The following is a 26,166-nucleotide window of genomic DNA, read 5'->3' on the forward strand; positions in this document are numbered from 1 at the left end:
CCACCCTTATGGCAGAAAGTGAAGAGGAACTCAAAAGCCTCTTGATAAAAGTGAAGGAGGAGAGTCAAAAAGTTGGCTTAAAGCTCAACATTCAGAAAACGAAGATCATGGCATCTGGTCCCACCACTTCATGGGAAATAGATGGGGAAACAGTGGAAACAGTGTCAGACTTTATTTTTCTGGGCTCCAAAATCACTACAGATGGTGACCGCAGCCATGAAATGAAAAGACGCTTACTCCTTGGAAGGAAAGTTATGACCAACCTAGATAGCATATTGAAAAGCAGAGACATTACTTTGCCAACAAAGGTTCGTCTAGTCAAGGCTATGGCTTTTCCTGTGGTCATGTATGGATGTAAGAGTTGGACTGTGAAGAAGGCTGAGCGCCAAAGAATTGATGCTTTTGAACTGTGGTGTTGAAGACTCTTGAGAGTCCCTTGGACTGCAAGGAGATCCAACCAGTCCATTCTGAAGGAGATCAGCCCTGGGATTTCTTTGGCAGGAATGATGCTAAAGCTGAAACTCCAGTACTTTGTCCACCTCATGTGAAGAGCTGACTCATTGGAAAAGACTCTGATGCTGGGAGGGATTAGGGGCAGGAGGAGAAGGGGACAACAGAGGATGAGATGGCTGGATGGCATCACCGACTCCATGGACGTGAGTCTGAGTGAACTCCGGGAGTTGGTGATGGACAGGGAGGCCTGGCGTGCTGCAATTCATGGGGTCGCAGTGTCGGACACGACTGAGCGACTGATCTGATCTGATGGTAAGTATGTTCAATTTTGTAAAAATCTGCCAATTGTTCTCCAAAATAATTGTGTCATTTGCATTTCCACCAGCAATCTTTAGAGCTCCGTTGGTTTTCCCCAAGTTAGTAGTATTAATCCATTTAATTTTAGCCATTTGAATGGGCATGTAGTGGTTATCTCCTTTTAGTCCATTTTTCCTGATGATTAATGATATTGAATAGTTTTACATGTGTTCATTGCTATTTGTATGTATTTTCTGGTGAAATATTGTGCAAATCTTTTGCCTCTCTTTTTGCTGAGTTTTTATTTCACTATTTATGTAATCTGTCTACAAACTCCTCATTAGCAACGTGCTTTGCAAATATGTCTTACCAATCTGGGTCCTGCTTTTCATTTTCTTCTGAAGAGCAGACATTTTACATTTCATGAAGACCAATTGTCAAATTTTTCACTTATGGCTTACGGTTTTTGTTTTTCTAAGAAACCTTTCCTTAACCAAAGGTAACAAATATTTCCTCCCACATTTTATTCTAGAAGCCTTCCAGTTTCCTCTTACATTTAGCTCTAAAATTCATTTCAAATAAAGTTTTGTATGTGACATGTGGTAAGGGTTGAGATTTTCTTTTTTCATTTTGATACCTAATCGTTGATTAGCACTTCTTGTTGAAAAGAGTACTTTTTTTAACCCCTTGAAAAGCTCTGACACCTTTGTCAGAAATCCACTGACTATATATGTGTAGATGTATTTACGAGTTCATTAGTTGGTTCCATTCCCCTATATAACTGCTTTTAGACAAATTATCACACTCTTGATTACCATAATTTTATAGTAAGCCTTGTAAAATTTAACATTTTAAATAAATAAAGGAATAGTTATATCCTTCATAAAGCTAAGTACTCCTGAAATCGCTGTTTATCACACAGTGTAGTAGAAGTTTGTGCTGATTTGGGAAGATATCTTTCCTCCAAATATGGAAGAGTTGCTATTCATAGTTGTTATTTTAGGTGCTCTGTTTTCCTGTGTTCCACAGATTGAAGGTTTAGCCAATGCAGGGGATCCACAGGTAGAATTTAGGTCATCCGTAATCTTGGATCTTGAACAAAACTTACTTCTATTTTCACTAACCTCTGACTGAAATTCAGTGTTCCCTTCAATTATAAATGTGGACAGCAAACTTCAGTAGGACTGGCAGTATCTGAAACTGCTGCCAAGGGAAGGTGCAGATATTTTCATGCCCTATTGCAGTTGTAACCCACTCCCGTGTTCTTGCCTGGAGAATCCCAGGGATGGCGGAGCCTGGTGGGCTGCCGTCTCTGGGATTGCACAGAGTTAGACACAACTGAAGTGACTTAGCAGCAGCAGCAGCATTGCAGTTGTGGCTGATGTCTTCAGGTATTTCTTACACTGGATATTACTTCAAAATCACAGTGGCTTTCAGAACTGCTACTTAATCTTATTATTTAATAAGTAATAGAAAAATACATATTACTGAAATATAATTTTAAAAAACTTTGTTGTTAACTATCTCTATATGATTAGTTTCCCTTGTCAAATTATGTATTTTGTTGTTGTTCAGTTGCTAAGTCATGTCCAACTCTTTGCAACCCCATGAACTGCAGCATGTCAGGTGCCTCTGTCCTCCACTATCTCCCAGAGTTTTCTCAAATTCATGTCCATTGAGTTGGTGATGCTATTTAACTAGCCCATCCTCTGATGTCCCCTTCTCCTTCTGCCTTCAAGCTTTCCCAGCATCAGGGTCTTTTCCAGTGAGTTGGCTCTTTGCACCAAATGGCCAAAGTATTGTATTTCACTATATATTTTTAAAAATTGCTTGAGAAATGGCCCAAGGGGTCCTTGGAACAGAAATGGTTTACCTCTGCCCTCTGTATTCCCATTCACAAACTTATTGCTTAGGCTGTCCTCCAGCCTGTGTGGTCCGTTCAGAATGTCTTTAATGCTTCCATTTAGAATGTTGCAGTATTGCCAGCTTTGGGTTATTTCATCTTATACCATACATAACGATGATGTATAACATATTATATATTGATAATTAAACTGAGACTTTAAACATGTGAGACTGGACAATGCTGTATGTCAGAATCTGGAGAGTTGATGGTTTTCTTGTGGCTCTTGCCTTTGAGTCAGTTCGCCCCAGAATTGAGGGCAGATAAGGAAGGAGGCATGCCAATACTGCTCCTGTGCTCTCACGACCACATGGCAGTGACCTAGATGGTGCTCTGGCCCCTTGCTGGGGTGGTGGTGGAAGTGTGGCAGAATGTTCAGTCCAGTTCAGTTCAGTCGCTCAGTCGTGTCCGACTCTCTGCGACCGCATGAATCTCAGCACGCCAGGCCTCCCTGTCCATCACCAACTCCCGGAGTTCACTCAAACTCATGTCCATCGAGTCGGTGATGCCATCCAGCCATGTCATCCTCTGTCGTCCCCTTCTCCTCCTGCCCCCAATCCCTCCCAGCATCAGAGTCTTTTCCAATGAGTCAATTCTTTCCATGAGGTGGCCAAAGTACTGGAGTTTCAGCTTTAGCATCAGTCCTTCCAATGAACATCCAGGACTGATCTCCTTTAGAAAGGAGTGGTTGAACTCCTTGCAGTCCAAGGGATTCTCAAGAGTCTTCTCCAACACCACAGTTCAAAAGCATCAGTTCTTTGGAAGTGTGGGCAGAATGTTAGCTCACAGTAACCGACACACAGGAGGACACCTCGAGAGTGAGAAAGTGTTAACCAGACAGGGAAGAGATTCACATCGAGGAAACTTGTGCAAGTCTGAGACTTAATCTGCCTGCAGGCCTGTGGCAGCAGGATGGCTAAGGGAGGAAACAGGCATTGCCTGCCTTCCAACTCCCCCAGCTCGTGCCCAGGAAAACGATCTTCCTCACAATGCAGAAATCAGGTGGCTTCCCACTCTTGAGGAGAATGCATTCAGCTTGCATTCCCCATTTTATTCTGGCAGGTGAATATTCCTTCTCTCACGTCCTTCCCTCCCCCAGAAGCTATTCGGTGCAAAGCCCGTGGCTGATGGAGCCCTTTTGGAAGGGCCCCTCCCCATTCCCTGTGCCTTTTTCATCTCTGTCCTCCACCCAAGAGCTCTCTCAGCATGCCTCCTGGGCTTCAGCCAGTTCCTTCCCTCCTGCATGAGGGCGTGACACACGAGCGGGTGCTTAGACACCACAGTGCACACAGGAGGGACATCCGGGGACAGACTCACAGTCCCAGTCTCTCCTTCGGCACTTCAGCCCAGGGATCCAGGCTAGAGGGGCGGCAGTCTTCTCCCACCTGGGTTAAATGAGCCATTTATTACATCCTAAGCAGAAATTATTGAACTGTTCTTGAGCATTTCTTCAAGCCGGCCAGCAGCAGGGGCTGCTCAGCTAGTTAGGGACTACTGGACGCTCCGGCAGTTTTAGCAGCGGGGACAGAGCCTTTCCAGTCCTTTGTGACGGGCTCTATTTTCACCTTGCTTACCAGGATCTCAATGGATCAAATCCCATCCATGCATCTCAATAAGACAGGGGTGCAGATGAAAAAAATCTGTGTTTTTGCAGGTTTCTATGTAGTTTCAGGAAATTGTTTCATCTTGCTCAGTTATCATTATGAGAAACAGGCTGCTCATCTTTGAGGGGTTTCCACTTCCAGCTGCCAAAGAGATACTATACTTTCTGAGGAAAAGGATGGTGCCCTTTTTTGCCCTCTGCAGGAGAGATTTTTTTTTTTTTCCCTTTTTGGAGGACGTTTTAAATTATGACCATAAAATTTCATGACCTCACTTATTGGGTATTATTCTTTTTTTAGAGAGAGTAAGCTGGTCCCCACCACCCCACCACCACCCCCAGAGGATCAGGGTATTCATTTCCTTCCTTTCCTCTACAGCATGTTCTGGATGCTTTCACTGCTAGGCACAGGACAAACAGTAAAAATGATAGATTTCCTGCCCTTCTAGGTCGAACAGAGGAATACAAACATTTTAAAATTAAGTGCTATGATATTGATGCTGTCACAGTCATCTGTGCAGAGGAGAGTTGGGGCGTAATAAAAGGCTAGGGATTTAAATGTGGGGGCAGGCTCATAAATACTGAAGAACAACACAGGAAAGTGTTGACAGGAAGAGAAAGGGATGTTAGCCTTTCTGGAAGAAGGATCCGGGGGAGCAAAGTCCAGATGGAGGCAACACTTGATATGCTGTGGGAGTTGCAGAAAGTCTGAATCATTTGCAACTGGGGTTAGAGGGAGTGCAGAGAAGGACTGTGTGGATGAAGCAGGCAGGGAAGCGTCATGAAAGAACTGGATGCCATAGCTTAAGAGTTTGGGTTTTCCTGTAAGAAAATGGGAAAGCCACAGAAGAGTTATAAGCAAGGGTAGAAGATTGATGCCAAGGAAACCAAAAGGGCAGTTATGAGGCTCTGAGCTTAGAACAGTAGCAGTGGGACTGGAGAAGAGGAGCAGTGACGAGAAACGTTGGAGGCTGAATGACTATGACTTAACGTTCATTTTTCTGGGCTCCAAAATCACTGCAGATGGTGATTGCAGCCATGAAATTAAAAGACACTTACTCCTTGGAAGGGAAGTTATGACCAACCTAGACATCATATTAAAAAGCAGAAATATTACTTTGTTAACAAAGGTCCGTCTAGTCAAGGCTATGGTTTTTCCAGTGGTCATGTACAGATGTGAGAGTTGGGCTATAAGGAAAGCTGAGCACTGAAGAATTGATGCTTTTGAGCTGTGGTGTTGGAGAAGACTTTTGAGAGTCCCTTGGACTGCAAGGAGATCCAACCAGTCAATCCTAAAGGAGATCAGTCCTGGGTGTTCATTGGAAGGACTGATGTTGAAGCTGAAACTCCATGAAGCTGAAACTCTTGGCCACCTGATGCAAAGAGCTGACTCATTTGAAAAGACCCTGATGCTGGGAAGGATTGAGGGCAGGAGGAGAAGGGGACGACAGAGGACGAGATGGTTGGATGGCATCACCAACTCCATGGACACGGGTTTGGGTGGACTCTGGGAGTTGGTGATGGACAGGGAGGCCTGGTGTGCTGCGGTTCATGGCGTTGCAAAGAGTCAGACATGACTGAGCGACTGAACTGAATGTTCCAATGGATCCAAGGAGCAGAAGTCTAAGGTTATTTTAGTTTTCTGCTGAAAGTTTCTTTCACTAAAAAGGAGTTTTAGAGGAAGAGTAGGTTTGACTGGAAGTTTGACTTTAGACGTGGATTTTGAAGTGCTGGTGGAATGCCCATGGGGAATGGCAGTGTCCATCAGGCAGATGAATAAACAGGTCTAGAGCTCAGCAGAGAGATTAGAGAGAGAGAGAGAGCTAGCACAGAGATTCAGACCTGAGCACCATCAGATATAGGCTTTTGGAAGCCAAGACCACATCCCATGGAAAGCGTGTGTGTGCTAAGTCACTTCAGTTGTGTCTGACTCTTTGCGACCCAATGGACTGCAGACTGCCAGGCTCCTCTGTCCATTGGACTATAGCCTGCCAGGCTCCTCTGCCCAGATTCTCCAAGCAAGAATTCTGCAGTGGGTTGCCGTTTCCTCCTTCAGGGGATCTTCCGAATCCAGGGATTGAACTCGAGTTTCTTATGTCTCCTGCACTGGCAGGCAGATTCTTTACCACTAGCGCCACCTGCATGGACTGAAAAAGGCCGAAGGACAGAGCCTTCATGGAAAAGGCTAATAGTTAAAGGGGGCTTCCTTGGTGGTTCAGCAGTAGAGAATCCGCCTGCCAATGCAGGAGATGTGGAGTCAATCCCTGGGTTGGGAAAATCCCCTGGAGGAGGAAATGGCAACCCACTGCAGTATTCTTGCCTGGGAAATCCCACTGACAGGGGAGCCTGGCAGGATACAGTCCATAGGGTTGCAAAGAGTCGGATCCAACTTAGCAACTAAACAAACCAACAACAGTTAAAGGACAAATAGAGAAGAGTTCGCGAGAGAACAGACAATGGGAGGCGAAAGTGTCTCTTTTGGCTTCTGGGAAGCAATGCTTGGAGGTCACACATTCTCTCCATCTCCCTGAATCTTTTGGCCTTTCTGGCTCTCTCTTTGTATTGACTTTATCTATTTCTCTCTAAGGACCTCTTTCTCTGTTCATTCATAATTTCTGACCCTCATAACTTTGGGCTCACATGATCAAACAACTGCCTCTAGAATCTCTTCATATACCAGGACCTTTCGACTCTCACTCCATACTGTTGTCTATTTCAAATTCCTGAGAAAGGGGAGACTCTGATAGGTTTAACTCTTCTTGTAGGGCCAGGTCACATCAAGGATCCAGGATACACTGGCCAGGTGTGTACTCACATTCCAGTCACCTACGGTCCCAAGAGTCTCGGGTATAAAACATGGCTGGCTGTGTTCATCCCTTTGAGAGGAGATGTTAGTGAGGAGAGAAGAATGTGGTTAGTTGGGCTGAATGATATCTGTAGTTTAAGAAAGTTTATGGAAGGGCTTCTTCAACAATGGCAGACCCTGTAGTACAGTCAAGAAAGTATCCTGCAGATCTGGTGATGTGGATGCCAGCTGCTGGCATGGTGGGGATGGATCTGGTTGCTGTGAGTGGGCAGTGAATGAGGGACGGAATTGGAGAGGTAGAACTGTGGTTTCCCCTTCATCAGGATCCTTACTTCAAACTTTCTAATATAAAGGAAAAGAAGGAGGCTGATGTTGATCCAAGACAGAGTCTAGCGATGGTTGCCCTTTTCCTCACTTCTCAAACATATACTTTCTTACTTTAGGTATTTGCCCCTGTTCAGTACTAGAGCACTGGGTTTGGACCTATGAGCACAGATAACAGAACTATCCTTAGAAAATGGAGAAGGGATCTCTTTAAATGATACTGTGGGAGGGAGGGAAGAAGTGATGTGGGTAAACTGCAGGAAAGGGAAGAGGCTGACAAAGGACTCTAAGTCCACTCTGCAAGGTCCTTCCCCCTTCACTTCTTTACTTCTCCTCACCTCCCTAAGAGTTAACAGGTAATCAAATGGATCCCCTAGAAAACCCAGTGTAAGGGAACCATCCTGGTCCTGTAAGAGCAAACAGGCTCTGCTGTTGAGGGCACTCACCAAGGAAAGTGAGGCTGCCCGTAGGCTTGCTTTATGATTTCTCTGGGATGCTCCATGATGCTGATTCACCGCCAGTCCTGACAGCATGCTAGGGCAGCCCAGCCAGGATGCGTGCTGCTCTTCCACCCAGCAATGGCCATGGTGTCACGGGCTATTCATAAAGTATCACAGAACTCACTGGCTTTCATTATATGAATTTGCTCATTATTCGCCTAACAGAATGTCTCTCACTGACTCTCATTATATAAACTCTCTCATCATATGAATAAGAGAACTGAGGCCTGAAGAGGTGAAGTCACTTGTCCAGGGTCACATAGTTGGTGGCAAAACCAGGAACAGAACACAGGCTCCCCAACTCATGACTCAGTGTTGTTGTTACTGCTGTTATTTTAGTATAGTCATTTTCCACTATTTTAAAAATAGCCTTCCACTCTCCGGTATATGCTCCACCAGAGTCCTGGTTTTTCCTGAAAAGATGACATTTCAGATGGGTTGTAAACTGTGAGCAGGGCTCACGCCTGGAGACAGAGCCCTCTCGTGGCCTCTGTTTGGATTACCAACAACTTGGAACTACCTGCCTTCACCTTGTCGTCCTTCCCAAGTGGATAAAGTAGCTGCAGTGCCCATCATCTTGCCTGTTCGTGCTCTGACATCTAACCTAATGGCTTCTTCCCACTTCTCACTCACTCTCCCTTTGCTGCTGTCCTTTCCACCAAGAGCATCTGGAAATCCTTCTTCACAGAAAACCAATGACCCTATGCCATCACGTTTCTCATTTAACACATGGCTCCTGAGGCTTGGCTACCTTTCAAGGAACCACTTGTCAACCTCTCCAGCGCAGGATGCTTATTTTCTGATATCACGTGGACCACAAGGAGACACTGGGAGGCTGAATGGAGGAGAGAGGGGTTAGCCTTCTCCCTGCCCACTCTTAGTCTCATCGTTGATTCTCCACTGTTGAACTAAAGCAGCCTATTTGAGGATGTTTACTGGCTGTGGCTGCTGCCATCATTGGTCTTCCACCACATTTTCAAGAAGATTGAACATTTGTCTGTTGTCAACCAATATTTTCCTAAATAAATCTCTGCGTAACACTTTTTTCAATACTCCTCTCTCAAGATATTCCTCCTCAGTAACTACTTGGACACTCACGACTTAAATAAACACTTATGGATCTTGAGCTGAAACTTTCCTAAGGGTTCTAGTTTGCATATGGGATATCTTTAATATCTGGGTATTCCCCAAGTCCAGCAAATCCAAAATTGAATGATAAGAAACCCCTAATTCCCAAGCACCCCTTAGACCTCTGTTTCTTCACAGATTCCTCCTCCTCCTCAGTAAATTACTGTACTATTCAGCTAGCCACCCACATCAGGAACGTGTTGGGAGGTGAAGGGTGAGTATCCTAGACTTCTCACTTACAATATATAACCAGTAATCAAGTCATAATGATTTTACCTCCTTGAGTCTTTTTCATTTCTACTTCCTCTGCCTTAATCAAGGCATTACCTCTTTTCATTTAGGTTTTTGAAATGGGCTCCTAACTGCTGTCCTGGCCTTCAATGAATTCTACCCTAATCTATCCTGTAGGCTATACAGTCAGTGATTTTTCTAAAATAGACCTATAGTCACATCACTCTCTCCCTAAATTCCCTCAAGAAACCTTTATGTCTTGAGAGGAAATGTATAGCACTCAAGGCTTCCATGTTTGGGACCCCTTCAACCTGGCTGTTCTTATCTCCATACTCACTATTCGCATTCATCAAATTTCAAGTCCCTAAAGAAGTCATGCTCTCTCATGTTTTACAATACTTGTTGCTAGTCCTTATTGAGTTGTTACTATATAAAAGGATCTCTGTTACTTGATCTCTTCCTGCTCAGAACTGCATGTGGTCAGTTACCATTTTCCCCCCAGTTGACAGATGGAGAAAGTGAAGTAGAAATAAGTAACCTCACTAAGGCCACACAGCTAGTGATGGAAACAATTTCAACTCCATCAGTCTCTCTCTAGAACCAACTCTTTTAATCACTATTTACAGCACTATCATACTGAAAGATCCTTCTTTCTTCATTTAGCTTACCGAATACTTCTCTGCATTCTGACTTCTGCTTCCATCAAAGTTCTGAAAAACCTCTCACAAAAAGTATCAATGATGGACTCCAAGAGAACATTTTCCATTCTCTTGTTACTTGATCTTTCAAATGCTTTCAACCATTGGTTACTCCATAGGCCTTGAAATATCCTCTTCCTTGACTCATGTGATGATCTGTCCCTGGTTTTCTACTTTATCTTTGGATATGCTTTCTCAGCCACCTTTGCTGGTCAGCCTTCTCTACAGAAGCTTAACACTGGAGTTTCAGTTTCTTCATTATCTTCTTATGCTTTTTGTACTGAGTGATCTCATCCATGTTCTGGCTTTAATTTCCATCTGTCTCTTGATAACTTCAAAATTCGCATCCAGGCTCCCCCTTTGTTCTACAAACCCCTTTGAACCATTGTTTCTTTCATATTACTTGAATTTCTCAAAAGCATCCTACACGCAACATATCTGAAATAGAATTTGTTTTCTCCCTGATACTGCTCTTCAGTGCACTTTAGCACCAACTTCCACCAAGACAATTTAGAAACTTTTATAGCCCATCAACTGAGAGGACTAGGAAGAAAACTGCCATCCAAGTTAGATTTATCTCGCTTACTAAAGCCAGCAGAGAAGCACTCCAGGAGAATTGTGGGTTGTCTCAGTAAGAGAAGAGTTTTTAGGAGCTTCTTACAGGATTTGGGCTTGTAGTGCAAGGTGGTAGTGAGGATTTAAAAACACAAGGTATACAGTTTTGAAATGGAGGTTGTAAAAAAGCTAGGGACATTCAACGACTGTTCTTAGTCAGGAGAATTAAAGTGGGCTGAAAGTAGTCACTGTTACAAAGTAGCAATAACATATTAGTCAGAAGAGAGATGTTGAGAATGTTCTAGGCTGTCTTGTTCCAGACATGTCATGGAGTGGCTTTCTCTAAATATTGTCCATAATTGTCATTTGATTTTTAGCACTTCGCAGGTTTAGTTATTTTTGGAAAAAATGACTTGAACTTTCAGGTTTAATTTTCCAATATAAAAAAAATAAAGAAAATATCTATTATTATTTTGGGCATAAAGTTCAAGATCACTTTACACTTTACTTATGATTTTGAAAGTGTTAAAGTGTTAGTTGCTCAGTTGTGTCTGACTCTTTGCAACCCTATGGACTGAAACTCATCAGATTTCTCTGTCCAGGCAAGAATACTAGAGTGGGTTGCTATTCCCTTCTCCAGGGGATCTTCCTGACCCAGGGATTGAATCTGGTTCTCCTACACCACAGGCAGATTCTTTACCATCTGAGCCCTTTCCTTTTAATAATGAAACTTTTTTTAGGTGTCTAAGAAAACAAAACAAAACAAATATTTTTCTGGCCATTTGCAAAAGCTGTTCTGTCTGATTGGTAGATTATGAGACCTACCCTTTAGAGGTAGGACAACCAAGAAAGAATCAGATTACTTGAGGTTTTTAGGGTTATGCACTCACCAATATCTTGATTTTCTCAAGAGGAAGCTGAAAAAATTAAGAAGACCAACACAGAAGCCCCTTAAACAAGCAAGAGGTGAGACATTACCTGTAATGGTTAAGTACTTGGACCCTGAAGCCAGATGCCTGGATTTGAACCTTGGTTTTACCATTCTCATGCTTCCTCTTACTTGGAGCAAGTTGCTTGACCTCTCTTTATTTCAATTTTCCCTCCAGTAAAGCAACAGAAATAATATAGTCCCTTCCTCTTAGGATTGTTATAAGGATTAACTAAGTTAATAAATATAAAATGCTTAGAACAGCACCAAGCACAGAGTAGGCACTCAATAAATATTTAGTTGGCATTATTATTATAATCCATCATGTCATTTGGAGTTTAAAAAACCTTTTAAAATTTGAGTAGTTGCCAAGGACACTCTGTTTAATGGTATGTATGTGTATAAGAGAAACATAAAGTTGGAGTCACCTCTAAAATTTTTAAAACAGATCTGGCCATTCAAGAAGACTCCTTCAGAGAGAGCTCTCAGATGCCAGCACACTTGAGAATAGTGAATCTGGAATTATGTTAACATATTGGAGCCTTCCATGGAGACTGCGATGGTGAAAGAGCAATTTGAATAGTAGACTTTCAGAACTGTCAAAGAAATTGATGATGTATCCCTGCTTGCCAGGAAGGGGCTTATGCAACACCTTTGGACTGCATATAAGAGGAACTATTGTGTGGGGGGGCAGATTTCATGAAATCTGTAACTGAAGTGGCTCCTTCTTCTCTTCCTGTCAAATTGGCCATTTCGACATCTATTAACTAATACATGTAAGTGGGGTAAATTCTTTTTTTTTTTTATTATGACATCTGTTTAAATTGGCCTTCTCTGTCTGTTCATAATTCCAGTTAAACTATATGCTTTTAGCATTTACTAGACGAGGTGGATACTTTGGGCGGAGAAAAACAGGATTTGCAGGAAAGAATAAATTGTAGGTTATTTTTTTAAATAATCAAATAAGGGACATAGAAAAGCTCTTTGTATTTGGTGACTGGTCATTTGTGCATTTTTGGAGGGTATATTTGAGTTTAATTTATTGGCCCACTTATGCAGGCTTCAGTTATCTGAATTGGTTTCTGTCTGGTCACTAGTATATTGCTTGCCTATGTTTCCTTGTATTTTATGTATAAATATGGAGGCAGGATCCTATTCAGGGTTTGCAATTTTATTGTTACGAAATGGTTGTGGATTCTATGTTTAACTATCAATGATTTCCCAAGCTGGCAATTTTTATGAAAAGAATTAAATCCAAATGTCCCATATATTTGTTTAAAAAAGGGAACTTCGTTCCTGGCTCAAGAAAAAGCAGAGTTCCTAAATAGTTAATGTATACAATGCATTTAATAGCATTATTAACCTTAAATTAGCAATTTTCCTTCTGAGAATATATTCATAGAAAGTAAATGACTGAAGAAAAGAATAATGTCATGTGTTCAAAGGCATTTGCAGTAGTCTTAGGCACAATAGCAAGAGGTTGGCTTGAAGTCTAATAATAAAATAATGGATAAATAGAGTAAATGTCATTAGGATGGGCTCAGGTCATTAAAAATAATCATGATGAAGGCAGTGTAGAATCATGGGGAAACATTTGTTACATAATGTTAAGTAAAAGAGGCAGAATATAAATGGCATGTTGACTGTTAAGGCAAATGTAAACAATAAAAACATTTAAAGTGAATAAAAATAACTACTTGGTGGTGGGAATATAAGTAATTTAATTATATTTTCTTCATTTTTTTTTTAACAAAAAGAAAGTAAAAAGTTCTAAATGGCATGACCATATTATTTGAGAGCCAAATTCTTCATTCATTTCTCATGGATTTGTACAAATGATAGCTTGTATGTTAGAGCAATTTGAGGTTTAGCCCAGGAACCTGATTTGTTTGCCTCAAAAGACTCACTGTATCTTGACTTTTTAAATAAATTCTGTGCAAATTCCAATGCCTACTGGCTTGCTAATTTTATTTCTATGAAAAGATCACATGGGTGAAAGATACCATAATCAGAGATAAACAGGAAAAGCACAGTATACAATGTGGAGAGTCTATCGAAAGATATGAAGGCCTTCTGAAGAGTTGTTCCTAAGCTCTATGTATATAAGTTAGAGTTTTATGGTAGATATACAGATAACACAGAACATTTTCACATTCTTAAATTTTACTTTCAAATTAAATCTTTGACATTAAAAAGACAGCCATAGTCAGTTGAAAAATGGCTGCAAAATACTCCACAATTCAATCCCCAAATTTATTAACAAGTCTTGTTGGGATAATGTCTGTTAAAAGTCAGCTGCACTCAGAAGGGATTTGTGAAATTCTGGTCTCCTTTGTATTCAGTCTTTGGTAGGGAGCTCTAACCTTCTTAGATACAGACCTCTTGTGCATGAGTCAAGATGTGGTCCACTTAGGGCAGATCTGTGAGTGAGTCCCCTGGGGATCTGCACGCTCCCTAACCTTGAAATGCAGCAGACACTATGGGGCCTGGCTATGTCTTGTGTGTTCTTGGGCATAAAAGTATCTCAGAGGAGCCTTAAAGAATGTATCTTCTCAAATGTTAAGCACTTCAGGATCTCCTTAAAAATACCAATTCTGATTGAATAGGTTTAGGGTAGGGACTCAGATTCTGCATTTTTAACAAGTTCCCAGGTGACACTGATGCTGGTGGTCTGCAGAGTCCATTTCTGAGTAATAGGACTCTTAAGCTCAGCTTATTTCAAGAAAAAAAAAAAAAATGTGATGCAGGGAATTGCCGGCTTAGTCTTTGCTTCCCATATTATTTCTATGGCTGGAAGCTAATCTTTGGACATGTAAGCATGCCATTCACATGGACTTCAATGTAAGAAGTGTTATATATTGGAATATTTTCTTACAATTTTAATATATCACTCTGATGTCCAGAAAGATCAGTATTGGTAACCAAGAAATACACTCTTTAACACACATGTTGAAGTTTTAAGCATTGCTATATGCCCACAAGCTGTTTGGAATGCTGCTGCTCTAACATTATGCTATGCAGTCAGTCATCTATTTGGTTAGCTGTTTTTGAAATTTTCTTTGGGATTTTCAAATTTCATGTACAGGCCTCTTTATAAAACCCCCACTCTAATTCTTTTGGGGTGGCCCTTGTATACACAATATGTAAAATGTCAAAGTAGTTGGTATTAAATAATTAGCAATTACTTTAGGTCTATTTTTAGTAAATATCTTGAGATTTATTTTTAAATTAAATTAATACCATGGGCAGGAAGTTTCTTGATATTCATTGATCTTCCTAGGCAAGTTAAAACTAACCACTATCATTGGTGTTCAATTCTTTCAAAAGTGGCCTTGGCTATAAGTTTTAACTTTAAATTGCAAAGTTCTGATTTTAACTTTCATATACTTATGAGATAATAAAAGTTAAGTATGAATCTATTATACAAAGTAGTAAAAACAAAATACATTATTTGGAATGTCAATGGGATTGTTATCATTGAATCTTTTTTTTTTAAACCAACTAACAGCTGAAAGATCTCTTAAATGTGTTAAGAATATATTTCTATGGGAAATTTACATGGTGATTTGTTTACTTTTGAATATATGGTAGTATATATCTTAATTCTTTGGCTCACCAAAGTCTGGAGACCACAAAGCTAGACAAAAGGAAAGAACAAAAAGGAAGTTTGTAAGTAGATATAAACCACTGAAATCATTATGCTTTTAAGATAACAGTTAAGTCCCTAGAGTGAAAGAAGAATGGCTGAACTATTCTTTTTTTTTTTTTTTTTAATTTTATTTTTTAACTTTACAATAAGTATTACTGCTTGCACCTTAGGCATAGACTACTGCTTGATACTAACAATCTGTATCCCCAATGCACACCGAATTAGTTTATTGCTCTGAGAATTGAGGTTAAGTGTCAAAACATCCAGTTATAGATGTTCAATAAAGTTTTACTTCCCAGATGGCTCAGTGGTAAAGAATCTGTCAGTGCAGGAGACAGAGGTTCAATCCCTGGGTCGGGAAGATCGTCTAGAGAAGCAAACGGCAACCTGCTCCAGTATTATTGCTTGGAAAATCCCTCGGACAAAGGAGCCTGGTGGGCGACAGTCCATGGGGCCACAAGAGAGTTAATTTTTTTTAAGACTTATTAACTAAACAACAACAAAGTTTTGTTGAACTTATACATATCTTACTTGATCAGAGACACAGATACACTGTTTTTGGAAAAATTAGATTTGATTGTTTGTTTCTTATTTTTCCAAGATGGCATTTCTATTTTAGCCTCCACAAACTGCTATCCTTTCCTTCTCATGCATTTGCATCTTGTAGACAGTTTAGAATCTAAAAATCAGGATGTAAATGTATACTTGATGTAATTCCACTAGGCTACTATGACCTTCAGAAGCTCTGTAACATGGTTTCATTTCCTTAACTAAACAAAACTCCAAGAGATATAAAGTTTTAATTTCCATAATAATAGACCAGTAAGGAGATTTTGGTTGAATTTACTATTGTTTCATTAATCTTAAAGGTAGGAGGTATGCTATTAAGAGCCGCAATTTTAATGAAATCCTTTCTTCTCTGAGCATCTGCAACCAATTTATTAGAATGAAAACACATTACCAGTAATATCATTAACAAAAGTGGATATTAAAACTGTGCTAGAGATCTAAAACATGAAGCATATTTAAAAAATTCAAATTTGTTTATTTTCAAGAGCAATAACTATTTGCTGTTAATAAGAGAAAAGTTATCCAAGAAAAGCATTTACCTTGCAAAAGTTTTCAGTTCTTACACTGTAAATGTCGACCCTCAAAACTACTAAATATCATTCCTCAGGACAGTACAACCTGCTGTGAAGGAATGACTTCCCAAACGTATAAGCTGGTAACGTGAATGTAAATGTGGAGCCTTGATAGACATTGTTTATATACTAGAAAGATGGCCAACATCCTATACGTTAAAAATGAACCCTCTTTGGCCTTCAATTTTAGTTTCTGTCTTTTTGAATTAAAGTGGAAATACAGCACTAACATTTTTTTCTTTATGATTTAAAAATCTGTCCCTTATGCATTTATTCACAGAGGTTTACCTGCACAGTTATATTGTCTACTAAAATTGGAAATGGTCTGAAGTCACCAGAGCACCAGAGATGTCTGTTGTTATAATCAAATGGATCTGGAACTGTTTTATCTTTCCCTTGAAACACATTATTGGAGTATATTTTGCTCAATGCAAAACCACCATCAACTCTTTTTCTTGAAAGAGTTGTAGCAGTATTAGAAGACTGGATTCTTTCCTGAGAAGCAGTTCACTCAGAATACGTGTGCATTTAGTTCAAACTGATCAGCTGATGCACACCAAATCCCATGCTGACTAAATGGAAAGCAATGTGTTGAATTTTAGGTTGGAACTTGCACACTTTCTCTGATTTTCTAAAATCCAACATGTTCAATCATAACTGTCTGAGTAGAAGTTAAAAGCTTTTCCTCCCATTAGGTTTAAATACATGCTACTTTCTTCTGTGCTGAAATGTGTTAACTTTCTTATTCTGGATTGTGCATTGGAAAATTCTAATAAAAACAGTACAATTTAAAAAAAAAGGTCTTTCATTGACAGAACACCTGCAAACTTAACGAGGCAATCCACTGAGATAAATACATCAACTAATAAATTCCCATGCATGTAGCCAGTAGTATCACTGGCCAAGCACAAATCATCAGGGAGGTTTGGAGACTTTCAGTTCCTTTGGTCACAGGTTAACCAGAGCACATATTTCACACAGCAGAGTATTTCTTAAACAGTCCTTTCCTCCATGAAAACAAACCATTCTACTGACCACATTTAAAAACAACCTCAAGGAAACTACAGCTAAGAGGAAGAATGGGACAGAAGTCGGCAGTCTAGGACACAGTTCATGGTAAAGCATTGTGTGTTTATGTGGACACTTTCTTTGTCTCCTCCGGGATGTCATTATCTAACTCTTCACTCTTCCATATGCCTCACATATGTTTCAATGACTAGATTATAAACTCCTGAATTTAGGAACTATTAATAGCTTTGAAATCTTTCTCCTCAACCTTTACTTGTAAACCAACAAGACAGTGGGTAACAATTATATTTAACATCCACAAAGTACTTTTGTTGAGATATAGGGAATTAATAGAGGATTAACTGCAGATTCAATATAACAGTTATATGATTATTCATGTTTTATTTTTCTTCTTGAGGCAGTTTTGGCATATTGCATTTCTTTGAGAAAAATTTTCCATTTTATATAAATGTTCAAAGGTACTGGCATAAAGCAGTTCATATTATTCTTACTACCTTTTTAATTTCTCTAAGATCTATAGTGATGTCCCCTTTTATATTCCTATGTTTTATTATTTTTTTAAATGTCTACTCTTGCCAGAGTTGTGACAGTTTTTTTTTAAATCTAAAAACCAACTTTGGAGGTGTTAATTATCTCTCTGTGTATTTTCCTTCCACTAATCTTTTGATTTTTGGTCTTTTATTTTCTAATATGTATTCACAACTGATGTTTCCTTATATCATGGTTTAACTTATCTCATAAATTTTGATGTGTAATTTGTAATAAAAGTTACAATTATGTGTAATCAAAAATTGTAATTTTTTCATTATTATTCAAGATATTTTCTCATTTCCACTTTCTTCTTTAACTCCAAAGTTATTTAAAGGTATACTTCTTAAATTTAAAGCATACAGGAGGACTTCCCTTGTAGCATAGCGTTTAAGAATCTGCCTGCTAATGGAGGGGACACGGGGTTGATCCCTCTTTCTGGAGATTTTACCTGCTGTGGAGCAACTAAGTCCATGAGCCACAGCTGCTGGAGCCAGTGAGCTCTAGGGCCCACGAACTGCAAGTACCGAGCCTGCGCACCTAAAGCCTGTGCTTCACAACACGAGAAGCCGCCGCAGTGAGAAGCCCCACGCACTGCAACTGGAGAGCAGCTCCCACATGCCACAACGAGAGAAAGCCCACGCAAAGCAACGAAGACCAGATGCGGCCAAAAAATAAAATGAATTAATTAAAAAGTAAAGCATATGGAACTATCAAAATATCAGTGGCATTTGTCACAGAACTAGAAAATATAATTGTAAAATTTGTATGAAAAAACAAAAATCCCTGAATAGCCAAAAGAGTCCTGAGAAAGAACAACAAAGTTGGAGGCATCATCCTTCCTAATTCCAAATATTACAAAGGTACGGTAATCAAAACAATATGGTACTGGCACAAAAACCAACACATAGCTCAATGGAATAGAAGAGCATCCAGAAGTGAACCCACACTTAAATGGATAATTGATCTTCAACAAAGGAGGCAAGAATGTACAATGAGGAAAAGACAGACTCTTCAATAAATGGTGTTGGGAAAATTGGACAGTTACATGCAAAAGAATTCAAGTGGACTACTTTCTCAAACCATGTACAAAAATAAATTCAAAATAGATGAAAAACTTAAATGTAAGACCTGTAGCCATAAAAATTCTAGAAGAAAACAAAGGAAGAAAGCTCTTTAACACTGATCTTAGTAGTATTTCTTAGATGTGTCTCCTTAGGTAAAGGAAACAAAAATAAATGAATGGCACTACATCAAATGGAAAGGCTTTTTCAGAGCAAAGGAAACTTCCAACAAAATGGAAAGTTCACCTACTGAATGGGAAAGGATATCTGCATATGATATATCCAATAAGGGGTTAATATTGAAAAATATACAAAGAACTCATATAACAACATCAAAACCCTTCCCAAACAACCCAATCAAAAGTGGGGAGAGCATCTGAATAGACGTTTTTCCAAAGAAGATATACAGATAGTCAAAAGGAACATGAAAAGATGATGATCAATATCACCAGAGAAATGCAAAGAAAAACCACAATGAGATACTACCTCACACCTGTCTGAAATGACTATCATTAAAAAGAACACAAATAACAAATGTTGGTGAGGATGTAGTGAAGGGGAACTCTTGTGCACTTTGTGGGGATATAAACTGCTGCAGCCACTATGGAAAACAGATGAATGTTCCTTAAGCAATTAAAAATGCAACTTCCATACGATACAGCAATTCCACTCTTGGGTAGTTATTTGAAGAAAACAAAAACACTAATTTAAAAAGATATATACACCCCTGTGTTCACTGCAGCATTACTGCCAATAGCCAAGATATGAAAGCAACCTAAATGCTTGTCAATGCTGCTGCTGCTAAGTCATGTCAGTCATGTCCGACTCTGTGTGACCCCATAGATGGCAGCCCACCAGGCTCCCCCATCCTTGGGATTCTCCAGGCAAGAACACTGGAGTGGGTTGCCATTTCCTTCTCCAATGCATGAAAGTGAAAAGTGAAAGTGAAGTCGTTCAGTCGTGTCTGACTCTTTGTGACCCCATGGACTACAGCCTACCAGGCTCCTCTGTCCATGGGATTTTCCAGGCAAGAGTACTGGAGTGGGGTGCCATTGCCTTCTCCGAAGTGCTTGTCAGTAGATGGATGGAAACAGAAGATGTGACACACACACACGCGCACGCATGCACACACACAGGAATATTACTTAGCTAAAAAAGGAATGACATTTTTGCCATTTGCAACAACATGGATAGACTTGGCAGGTATTATGCTAGATGAAATAAGTCAGACAGAGTAAGACAAATGCTGAACGATTTCACTTATATTTGGAGTCTAAATATCAAAACAAATGAACAAACATAACTAAATAGAAATAGACTCATAGCTACAGACAACAAACAGATGATTGCCAGAGGAGAGCAGGTTAGGGAGGGGAGGATAGGTGAAGAAGTAGAAAATTCCAATTGCAAAACAAATGAGTCACGGTTATGAAACGTACAGTGTGGGGTGGGGAGGTGGGATGAACTGGGAATTTGGGGTTAGTAGATGCAAATGATTGTACGTAGAATGGATAAACCATAAGGTCCTAGTGTATAGCACAGGGAACTATATTCAATATCCTGTGATAAACCACAAATGGAAAAGAATATAAAAAAGAATGCATGTGTGTATGGGCTTCCCAGATGGTGCTAGTGGTAAAGAACCCACCTGCCAATTCAGCAGATGGGGTTTGATCCCTGGGTTGGGAAGATCCCCTGGAGCAGGAAATGGCAAGCTGCTCCAGTATTCTGCCTGGAAAATACCATGGACAGAAGAGCCTGCTGGGCTCCAGTCCATGGGGCTGCAAAGACTGGGACATGACTGAGCACCTACACCACCACCATCCATATTTTATATATATATATATGAAGTGAAGTGAAAGTTGCTCAGTTGTGTCTGACTCTTTGCGAACCCATGGATTGTACAGTCCATGGAATTCTCCAGGCCAGAATACTGGAGTGGGTAGCCTTTCCCTTCTCCAGGGGATCCTCCCAACACAGGGATCGAACCCAGGTCTCTTGCATTGCAAGTGGATTCTTTACCAGCTGAGCCACCAGGGAAGCCCATGTAAGTGTGTGTATGCATATTCATATATGACATATATATTACAATCACTTTGCTCTACAGTAAAAATTAATACAACATTGTAAATCAACTATACTTCAAATTAAATTTAAAAAATAACTATGTAATATCTTTGAATGATGACAGATTGTAACTGGAGTTATTGTGATGATCATCTTGACGGGTACAGAAATATCAAATCACTATGCTGTGTGACAGGTACTGACATAGTGTTAACTGGAGATAAATTACACTTTAAAAGCAAACAACTCATAGAAAAAGAGAGCAGATTTGTGGTTACAAGGGAAGGCAGGGGGAACTGGGTGAAGGCAGTCAAAAGGTACAAATTCTTAGTTATAAGATAAGTAAGTATTGTACTAGGGAATATAGTACACAACTTAAATACAATTAACATTGCTGCATGTTATATATGAAAGTTTTTTTTTTTTTAATTAATTTTATTTTATTTTTAAACCATACATAATTGTATTAGTTTTGCCAAATATCAAAATGAATCCACCACAGGTATACATATATGAAAGTTTTTAAGAGAGTAAATCCTGAGAGATTTTATCACAAAGAAAACATTTTTTTCTATTTCCTTAATTTTGTGTCTATATGAAATGGCAGATGTTCACTAAATAATGTGGTAAACATTTCATGAATTTAAGGAAAATCATTATGCTGTATACCTTAAACAGTACTGGATATCAACTATATCTCAATAAAATTGGAAGGAAAAAATGAAGCATATAGAAATATTATATATATAAACATAAGTATGTACATATATATATATACACACACACACACATATATGTTGGTGATGCTATCTAACCATCTCCTCCTCTCCTGACACCTCCTCCTTTTGCTTTCAATCTTTCCCAGCATCAAGGTCTTTTCCAATGAGATGGCTCTTCCCATCAGGTGGCCAAAGTACTGGAGCTTCAGTTTCAGCATCAGTCCTTCCAATGAATATTCAGGGTTAACTTCCTTTAGGATTGACTGGTTTGATCTCCTTGCAGTCCAAGGGACTCTCAAGAGTCTTCTCCAGCAACACAATGCAAAAGCATCAATTCTTCGGTGTTCAGCTTTCTTTTTGGTCCAACTCTCACATTCGGACATGACTACTGGAAAAACAATAGCTTGGATTATATGGATCTTTGTTGGCAAAGTGATGTCACTGCTTTTTAATATACTGTCTAGGTTTGTCATAGCTTTCCTACCAACGAGCAAGCATCTTTTAATTTGTGGCTGCAGTTGCCCGCAGAGATTTTAGAGCCCAAGAAAATAAAATGTGTCACTGATTCCACTTTTTCCTCTTCTATTTGCCATGAAGTGATGAGATCAGATTGGCACAGCAGAAAAATACAGACAATACTTTATAACAACTATAAATAGAGTATAACATCTAAAAATTATTAATCACTATGTTGTATACCTGTAGCATATAATATATAAACCAACTATACTTCAATTAAAAACAAATAAAAAGTATTTAAAAATATGTTCAATTTAGCTCTTAGCCACCTTGGAAAAAATGAAACCACATGACTCATGCAAAGACTTTGGAATAACTATGCATGTTAAAGAGGGTAACAATAATTATCATTATTATGTACAGCAGCAAGAAACACAAATTAAAGAACAATCAGATTTATGTGGTATAGAAAGCCTTTTGTATAACTCTAGGCATTTATACCTATAGATACAATCACTGTTTTTTCCCTAAAAACACTTTTTTCCCCTACAAAAATTACTGTTATAAAGACAGTTAAGCTTCCATTTGTCTCCCTCTAGGACATTTAAAAACCACAACTATTGCTTTTATATTATGCATTATGTGCCAAGAATTAAGTACTTTACAAGGAGAACTGCAACCATCTGCACTAATCTGACAGAGCTATGGCGTCTAAGAACCTGGACCACCTGTGTCAACACGATTTATTTGTGACAAGAAAACTTTGCCCAAGGAAGATAAGACCATAAACTAATAAATAACTTCATTGTTTGTTTCAGGAAATTCCCATATGTCAATTTATCTCAGATAAACAATCTGTTCACCTTGGCAAAGAGTTAACTTATCAAGCAACAGTTTACTTATCATCAAGATATGCTTTGAGATCCTCACCCTGCTATAGATATTAACCATAAAATTTGTATCAGGTCAGGAACTTTCCCAAATCCCTGTCTGTTCTCCACCTTAAAAAAGCTACCTTAAACTACTCGAGTCCAGACTTTGAAATCCTTCAAATATCCTCCCCCATGACTTCCCCTTCAGAGACTGTCCAGGAGGAGTTTCCTTTTACTGCATTGAATTCTAATAAACTTAATTTTGCTTGATAAACAGGGTGCCTGGAGATGGTTTGGGGGAGTTCAATGACACATACTTATTCCTTTAACCCTCATAACATACTTGGAGTAAATTCTATTTTTATATTTCTGCAGATGAGAAAATTGAAGTGCACCAAATAGTTAAGTGACTTAGGCAAGTACACAACTTAATTTACATGAATCCAAACTATGGTACTAACATTACTGATTCCCTCTTGCCCTCAAGTGTATTGATCTAAAGATGCCCTAAAGAATCCTATGCCCTGATCCTCTTAGCTATGTCCAGTGATTATAGTATTAATTACTGTAATTAGTAATTTTATTGTCTTCCTCACTGAACATTTTGAGGACAGAGACATTTTTTGTTTGTCTCCATACTGCCAGTGCCTACATATACCTGACACGTGGTAAGCATTCCATCATGTATGAATGCATGCTCAGTTGTGTCCAACTCTTTGTGATCCCATAAATTGTAGCCCGCCAAGCTCCTCTGTCCATGGGATTCTCCAGGCAAGAGTACTGGAGGGGGTTGCCATTTCCTTCTCCAGGGGATCTTCCCAACCCAGGGATCGAACCCGGGTCTCCTGCATTGCAGGAAGACGCTTTATCCTCTGAGCCACCAGGGAAACTGGAATGAATGTTATATAAATATTTGGACTTTAGAAAAAAGTTTAAAATTTTAAACAGAAGTAAAATTATGAAAGGAAAGAAAGTAGCCTGGAAAGGTTTTCTGCTCCTGAGAAAGCTACTCATATAAGAAACAACATGAGGAAAGAGAATAAAAAAGTAACCTAAAGATACACATCAATCAGATGCAAACGTGTGGACCCTGCTTAGATTCTGAACTGAACCAAATGAGGTATTAATCTGTAAAGACATTTGGAGCCAATCATGGAAATGTGAATGAGGACAAGTAATAGATTACTATGGGAAAAAAAATCCTTAACTTAGAAATATACACTGAAGTATTTAGGTAAAATAACAAGCTGCCTGAGATCTGCCTTAAAATTTTCCATGGATGGTGGGTGCGTGTGACAATTGTGTATGTATGCATGCTCACGTGTGTGCTGATGAAACAAGATTGGTAAGTGCTTCTAATTATTAAAGTCTGTGATGAGTACAGGGGGATTTATTATAATCTATTCTCTACTTCTGTACACATTTAAAACTCAGCATAAAGAGCTTGAAAAATGGCTAATTTTCCCAGTATCTTACTCAGTATACAAAGCACCTGATCATTCACATATATTGCTGTTGTTGTTCAGTCGTTCAGTCATGTCTGACCCTTTGCAACCCCATGGACTGCAGCACGCCAGGCTTCCCTGTCCTTCACCATCTCCTGGAGCTTGCTCAAACTCATGTCCATCAAGTCGGTGATGCCATCCAACCATCTTGTCCTCTGTGGTCTCCTTTTTCTCCTGCCTTCAATCTTTCCCAGCATCAGGGTCTTTTCTAATATATACTGGTTACATCTGGGTCTTTTCACATATATACATATATATGTATATGTATTATATACTATATATGTGTGTATATATATATATATGTGTGTGTACACACACATATATATAGTATATATATACTATACTATACATACTATACTATATACTATATAGTATATAGTATATATATAGTATATAGTATATATAGTATGTAGTATATATATATAGTATATAGTATATATAGTATGTAGTGTATATATATATAGTATATAGTATATATATAGTATATATATACTATGTATATATGTATATACTATGTATATACTATATATTGTATATACATACTATACATATACTATATATATATATGTGTGTGTACACACACACACATATATAGTATATATATACACATATATACTACACCAGGGTCTTTTCACATTTATTTCCCAGCTTCAAGATCTTTTCACATATATACTAGGCACAAACTCAGTATCACAACCCAAAGCAAGAAATTGGTCTCACCTGTGGATAGACTCTAAAATTTAAGAAAGCAGTTACTCTTTCTCCTGGAAAAATTTTATGCAGTCTCTAGCTGAGAATCAAGTAAACTTTTCTCCCCCTACCTGTCCACTTCTTCTGTGCAAATCAGAAACTTCAAGTTTTCTGCTAATGAAAGGACTCTGCACCACTCTGGGCAGAGTACTGGTCTTCCCCGATTCACTCGTTTTTCCTAGTTTGACTTTTTACACAGAACCAGGTGATTCCTTAAGTGCCAACTCATCCTTTATTTTGGTAAACGCCCCAAGAATCCTTAAAGTGAGTAAAGAACAGACTTTTGGACTCTGGGAGAAGGCGAGGGTGGGATGATTTGACAGAATAGCACTGAAACATTTATATTACCATTTGTAAAACAGATGACCAGTCCAAGTTCGATGCATGAAGCGGGGCACCCAAAGCCGATGCTCTAGGACAACACAGAGGGATGGGGTGGGGAGGAAGGTGGGTGGATGGGGTTCAGGATGGGGGGACACATATATACCTGTGGCTGATTCATGTCAATGTATGGCAAGAGTCATCACAATAATGTAATTAGCCTCCAATTAAAATAAATTAATTAATTTAAAAAAAGAATCCTTAAGGTGAATATCTCAATTACAAGATGCATATTCCTTTAAGGACACAGAATACTTCCTCTTGTAATTTAGACTAAAACAGAGTATAAAATGTTCTTTATATTAAGGACTTTTAATATCTGGCCTGTTTCCTGGGTATTTATTTAAGCATGACTTTTTCCTTTCTGATAACATGAAAAATCCTTCCAAAATGTGAAAGAAAATGCTAATGGTCTTCAGGACCAACTAGTTTTACTGTAAGTATAACTATACCTTTCATATGTTAAGTCAGTAAAACGTCAAAATGTGATATGCAGTAAATAGCAGAAGTCTCTATAATTGAACAGGAAACAAGGCCCAGATTATAATGTTCTAGGGACGTACTTGGAGAAGGCAATG

The 26,166-nt window shown here is 39.0% G+C and overlaps 1 protein-coding gene across 3 annotated transcripts in view; it reads right to left on the reverse strand.

The window, feature by feature from the left end:
* The window catches only part of METTL25 (methyltransferase like 25), a 308,960-nt gene that overhangs the window by 175,939 nt on the left and 106,855 nt on the right, over positions 1-26,166 (reverse strand). The window contains exon 13 of one of the 3 annotated variants that reach the window (XM_027543234.1): positions 21,967-22,006. The exons of 1 other annotated variant lie outside the window; for it this stretch is intronic. The gene's annotated coding sequence lies outside the window, so the exon portion shown is untranslated. Of the gene's footprint in view, positions 1-21,966; positions 22,010-26,166 lie in introns of those variants that run through there. One more of the 3 variants, XM_027543233.1, reaches the window with a different exon arrangement.

The sequence above is a fragment of the Bos indicus x Bos taurus genome, chromosome 5, assembly GCF_003369695.1.
Source record: "Bos indicus x Bos taurus breed Angus x Brahman F1 hybrid chromosome 5, Bos_hybrid_MaternalHap_v2.0, whole genome shotgun sequence".
Taxonomy (NCBI): Eukaryota; Metazoa; Chordata; class Mammalia; order Artiodactyla; family Bovidae; genus Bos; species Bos indicus x Bos taurus.